Source organism: Chrysochloris asiatica, unplaced genomic scaffold (genome assembly GCF_000296735.1).
Source record: "Chrysochloris asiatica unplaced genomic scaffold, ChrAsi1.0 scaffold00012, whole genome shotgun sequence".
In the NCBI taxonomy this organism is placed as follows: Eukaryota; Metazoa; Chordata; class Mammalia; order Afrosoricida; family Chrysochloridae; genus Chrysochloris; species Chrysochloris asiatica.
In genome coordinates, this window is record NW_006408530.1 from 12,472,197 (window position 1) to 12,478,712 (window position 6,516).

Below are 6,516 nucleotides of genomic sequence, written 5' to 3' on the forward strand. Positions count from 1 at the left end.
ATGGGATATTTCCACATTTTGAATCCACTTCATACAACAAGCATATATGTGCATATTATGCATTTATAACTATTAATAATTTAATTTTATTCTGCATAAAAAACAAAAAATAGAAGAGAACACAAAAATGTTAACAATGGTTACCTCAAGGTGGCAATTAAAACAATTTTTCTCTTTCTCTTTGAAATTTTCTTTAAAAAGTATTTTCTGATTTTTTAAGAATAAACAAAAACCTTTAACAAGTTGTTTGTGAACTTTACTTTGGGGAAATCATATAACTGACAAGAGGAAGTTGCTCGTTATAAAAGTATTCTAGTTAGTAAAGTTAATGGTTCTAAGTAGTGACCATCAGTGGCTTCTAACAAGACATACACACTAAAAAAATTGCAATCAGACAATATGTACCTCTGACAGACAAAATAATTTATGAAATATTCTTGATTAAACAACAACAACAAACTAGAATTGGATTAAGCCTCCAGATCAAGCCTATCAATTTACAGAAAATGCTGGGGAACCGAAACTAAAATGGGAGCAGAATCAGCAAAATTCAAACTGTAGAAAACTTTAGAGAATTCTTTCAACAAATTGCAAAGAGAAAAAGAGAGGGATTGAAACAAAACATCCACAACAAAAATCCTAAATTCAAAAACACTTCAGACAGCTCTTTTTTTTTAATGATACTTCGGCCATAGCCATACCTATGATCAGGCTTCAGAAGAGGCTTGCTTCCAGCTCTCGGCTGTGGCAAGAAGGTCTGTGTGAACACCAATGAAACCGATAAAACTGCCAATATCCAATTAGAGTCAATAATTCCAGAAACTGATAAAAAGAAACAGAAAGAAAAAGGTCTTTATCATCCACAAGCTGTGACCATCCATTCTCAGACTTGATGCCATAAGAATACCTTAGCCTCTTAGAAGGGCAGGCATATGGACTTAGGTGAGTGAAAGGGTACTGCCAATGCTCGAATACATGAGAAGGTGACCTGGATGAAGAGGATGAGAATTTGATGCTGGTTGCTCAGAAGATACGGCGAATCTAAGATGACTAACTGCCACATATATCACACTATGTACCTGAAGGTAAACAGGAACATGCTTAAGAACAAATGGATTCTCAAAGAATATACCCACAAACTGAAGGCAGACAAGGTCCACGAGAAGTTCCTGGCTTACCAGGCTGAGGCCACAGGTCTAAGACCAAGGAAGCAAGTAAGTGCCGTGAGGTACAGCCCCAGGCCAAGAAAGAATGGATCATTAAGACTCAATCCAAGGAAGAAGAGATTAAGAAATAAAGGTCCCCTCCTCTTTTATCTGTACATAGTGGCCTGGACATTTATATAGATCAGTCAGTCAGTCAATAAACAAGATTCTGTCTTCCTGTCAAAAAAAAAAAGAAACACTTAAGAGATATTATCAGCCAAATGCAATAATAGGGTAAGTTAAAAATTGTTGTTATAAAACCATAGAAAGCTTTGCTACCCAAAAATATAAAAATGTGAGGGTATATGCTTCTGAAAGAGACATTTCCATATATCTAACCTTTCTCCTCTTGGTCCACTGGAATCTAACCTTGGTCCATTGGAAATCATCAAACAGTATCATGAATATCACATGCAAGTAAAATTTAGCTGAAGATTACCAGAAATAGTTACAGTAGTACATCAAATAAGGGAGCTACCAGAAGTTCAAGCCTGATTCAAAAGAAGATGTGAAATGATGGATATCATTGCTGACATCAGATGAATATCGACAGAAAGCAAAGACTATCAGAAAGATGCTTATTTGTGCTTTATTGACTGCAAAGGCATTTGACAACAAACTAGGGATAACACTGTAAAGAATGGGAATTCCAGAAAACTTAATTGTGCTCATGAGGAACCTGTACATAGAACAAGAGGTAGCTGCTAGAACAGAACAACAGGACACAGGATGGTTCAAAAATCAAGAAAGATGTACATATGGGCCGTATTCTTTGATCATACATATTGTCTGCATGTTGAGCAAATAATCCCAGAAGCTGGATTATATGAAGAAAAACATGGCATCAGGATTAGAGGAAGAATCCTTAACCAACTGTGATCAACAGATGACACAACCCTGCTTTCTGGAAGTGAAAAGAATCTGAAATACCTACTGATGAAGATCAAAGACTATGATCTCCAATATGGATTGTACATCAAGGGAATAAACAAAAACTCCTCAACGAGACCAATATATAACAAATAAATATACACATGTTATGCATAACATATATAAATGGAGAAAAGATTGAAGCTGTCAAAGACTTCATTTTGCTTGGATCCACAATCAACTCTCATGGGAAGCAGCAGTCAAGAAATCAAAGGACATATTGCATTAGTTAAATCAGCTGCAAAAGGCCATTTTAAAGCATTAAAGATTAAGATGTCACTTTGAGGATTAAAAAGTGCATCTGACCCAAGCTATGGTATTTTTAATTGCCTCATATGCAAATGAAAGTTGGACAATGAATAAGGGATACATGAGAATTGAAGCATTTGAATTACGGTGTTGGCAAAAATACTGAGTGTCATGGACTGCCAGAAGAAACAAATCTGTCTTGGAAGAAGTACAGCCAGAATGCTCCTTAGAAGTCAGGATGGCACAATTTCATCTCTCATACTTTGGCATGTTTTCAGGAAGGAGTAGTTTCTGGAGAAGAATATCATGTTTGGTACAGTTTGTTGTTAAGTGCTGTTGAATCTATTCTGACCCATAGAGACCCTGTATAGGGTTTCCAAGGAGCAGCTGGTGAGCTTGAACCACCGACCTTGCAGTTCAAATGGCTTTGCAGCCTGAAGCAGTTCTCCTGGTACAGTTTAGGGGCAGCAAAAAAGAGGCAGACTCTCAACAATATGGAATGACACAGTAGCAGCAATACAGGGCTCAACGTAACAGTTGTTAGGAGAATGCAGGAACAGGCAGTGTTTCCTTGTGTTATACAACAACAGCCCTTCCCCAACAGTATGTTCTTGGATTTATACCACTTCAAAAGGGCAGTCTGGGAATTCTTAAGGGATGCAAATAATGTCCCTTTTAAATGTGCATGGAGTCTGAGGGGGAAAAAAAGAATTGTAAAGGAATATAATCAGAGCTGTAGGGTAGATGGAGTAAGGTTTTCCAATGAAATTCTCACAGGACAGCCCTTGCTACCCTTGAAAATTGAGCAGGTTCATTGTCTTGATGGATAAAGAAATTCTTGGAGTAACTTTCCTTGTCTTTTTCTCACCAATGCAGCTTATGATTTTCTTAAAAATTCTTCCTAATAAGTTCATGTGATCATCCTGTGTACTTCGAAAAAATCTATTAAGATTATCCCTTTGGTATACCCCCAAAACACCATAATGTTCTTAGCAAACCAATGCCTTGAATTTAACTGGGCACTTTTATTTGAGATTAAGACAAGTGCATTACTGAGACAATTTTTCTATAGTCATCCATCATTTTTCCTGGAATTAACTTTTGCATGTATGAATTGGAAACCTACTAGTAAAATGGCTTGACTTATCCTTATGTATACATATTTTTTAGATATTGATTTGAAGTATAAAAATATAAAAAAAATTTATAAGGCAATTGGAAAACTCTGAAATACTACATCTTTTTACTTTTACTTTTTTTTAAAACTGAGATTTAAGTTTACAAAATAAATTAATTTCCCATTTGACAGTTTGTACATAGTATTCCGTGCCACTGGTTGCATTCCCCACAATGTGTTGGTACTCTCCTCATTTCTGTTCTGGGTTTCCCATTTCCTTTTGTCTTGATTTTCTATCCCTTTCTGCCTTCTCATCTGTTTAGGCACAAAATGTCCCTTCTAAGGAACATACACCTCTTGGGTGTTGCTATGTTAAGGGCCTGTCTATTGTTTAGTTGAAAGGCAGTTTCAGGGAATGACAGAGAACCAGGCAGTGTTTCGTTCTGTTGGGTACAGGGTTGCTTTGAGTCGGAAGCAACTTGACAGCACCTACAACATCTGAATCCATTTATAAGTTATTATTTATTAATACTAATGTTGCAGGATTGTCAATGTTATAAGGCGCTTTGTTAGCATAATGGTTATTAGTCAGATGCTAACCTCAAGGTCAGCTCAAAACTACCAGTGGTTCCGTGGGAGAAAGATGAGGCTTTCTGCTCCCGTAAAGATTTACAGCTCTGGAAACCCTATACTTGCTAGCTATGAGTTGGAATCAACTCCATGGCACAGACCACTACCATCACCACCACCATCGCCACCACCAAACTAAAAAACCAAACCACTGTATTCTGAATCACAAAGACTCTATATAGGGTTTCCAGAATTTGTAAATCTTAATGGACTCAAATAGCCTCGTCTTCTACCTATGAAGGAAGTGGTGGATTTGAACCTCTGACTGTGCAGTGATTTTTCAGCCCAATATCTTGCCCATGTGCCTTCCACTCTGTCTTCTTTGCTTTGGTCATATTGTGCTGATTTCCCCCGTGTTGTGTATTTTCTTTTCCTTCATCATTATTAACATGTATCTTCAATCTAGTGCTTTCTATCTTCTATTATGGTAGCTTTTATCTAGTATTTTCCCTCCCTCATATTCTCATCTCTGGTAAGCAAAAGCGTTTATTTGGTATGTGTGTAAACTTGCAATTGTTTGTACATTTTTTATAATATGGTCTCAAACAATTTGCTCTTCTGTGATTGGCCTTTTTCACTGCATAATCTCCTTAAAATTCTTCCATGTTGTAAGATGCTTCAGAGATTCGCTGTTATTCTTTATCATTGTATTATATTCCATTGTGTCAGTTTCAAAGTTTGTTTACCCAATTATCTGTTGATGGGCACTTCGGCTGTTTCCATCTTTTTGTTACTGTAAATAATGCTGCAAAGAACAAGAGTGTGCAAATGTCTATTCGTGTCCCAGCTCTTGTATCTCTAGTTTATTTGTATCTAGTGCAATTGCTGGATTATATGGTATTTCTATTTCTAGCTTTTTGTGGATGCACCATTCATTTACTATAGTAGTTACACTATTTTACATTCCTGCCAGCAGTGTAAGGAGTCCTGGTGTGGTGCTGTACAATAAACACTGACCATAAGGTCGGTTTGAACCACAAGATCAGGGATTCAAACTCAGCAACTACTCTTTGGAAGCCCTATACAAGGTCGCTAACAGTCGGAACCAACATGATGGGACACCATCATCACCAACAGCAGTTAAGTGTTCTAATCTCCACACAACCTCATCAACACTTTTTATTTTGTTATCTCTGATCACTGTCATTATTGATAGGCTAAGATGGTATTTAATTGTAGCTCTGCTGGCTCCACTAGACTGTGAACCATAAGGTTAGCGGTTTGAGCCCAGTAGCTGCTCCCTGGGAGAAAGATGAGATTTTCTTCTCCTAGTAAAACCTCTGGTAGCTTAGTGGTTACGAATCGGGCTGCGAACCTTAAGGTCAGCGGTTCGAAACTACCAGTTGCTCCCCGGGAGAAAGATGAGGCTTTCTACTCCCGTAAAGATTTACACCCTCGGAAACCCTATACAGGGTCGCTATGGGTTGGAACCGACTCGATGGCACATAACAACAACAACAAGTAAAACCCTATACAGGGTTGCTATGAGTCTGAATCGACCCAATGACACTTCACATCCAAAACAACAGCAATGGCTAATGACAGAAAGCCTTTCTTTACGTTTGTAAGCTGAAGGGTTTATCGTTTTGTTATTGAGATGCTGAATCTTTCTATAAATTTTAGAGATTAGACTCCTCTCCGACATGTCATACTAAAAAACAAACAAACCTAAAAAGACCTCCCAGTCTATATAGTTTCTCTTTCTACTCTTAAAGAGGTTTATTTGACGAGCCTAAGTATTTCATTCATAAGAGGTCCCATTCATCTAGTTCTCTTCCTGTTTGTAAATTTTTAGTCATGTTTGGTATTCTATTTATGTCACATTTTAGATCCCCTTGTTTATTTCTCTAATGATCTTTCTAGTTTTAGGTTTTATATTTAGGCCTTTAATCCACTTTGACTTAAGTTTTTGTACATGGTGTAAGGTATGTTTCTGTAGACAGACATCCAGTGTAGCTAACACTATGTGTTAAAGAGAGGGTCTCTTCTTTATTTAATGGACTTCGGTTCTTTACTGAAGATTAGCTGTCTATAGCTGGATTTACATCTAGATTCTCAATTCTGTTTCCCTGGTCGATTGTCTTGTCATTATACTACTACCAAATTGTTTTGTATATTTAATTTTTTTAAGTGTGATAATAGCATTACTTTAAATTTATGTTTCAGATATATATAAACAGTTATAGATGAAAAAAGTTAAAATAGCTTGATGCTGTAGTCCCTTCAAGACTATTAACTCCTTTTTTCTCAACCTAATCTATATAGTGTTTTACGTAAGAGGGCCATGGACCAGAGGTCCAACAAGAAAGGGATATAGTGGACAGGATCTTAGATGCAACTTTTGGTTTCAGAGTAAAACCATTTTTTTCCTTGTGTCTCTGATTT

General features: G+C 36.9%; 1 pseudogene; it reads left to right on the forward strand.

Annotated features, from left to right (window-relative positions):
- The first annotated feature begins 691 nt into the window (after window positions 1-691).
- Window positions 692-1,297, forward strand: LOC102813874 (annotated as a pseudogene).
- The last annotated feature ends 5,219 nt before the right edge of the window (window positions 1,298-6,516 follow it).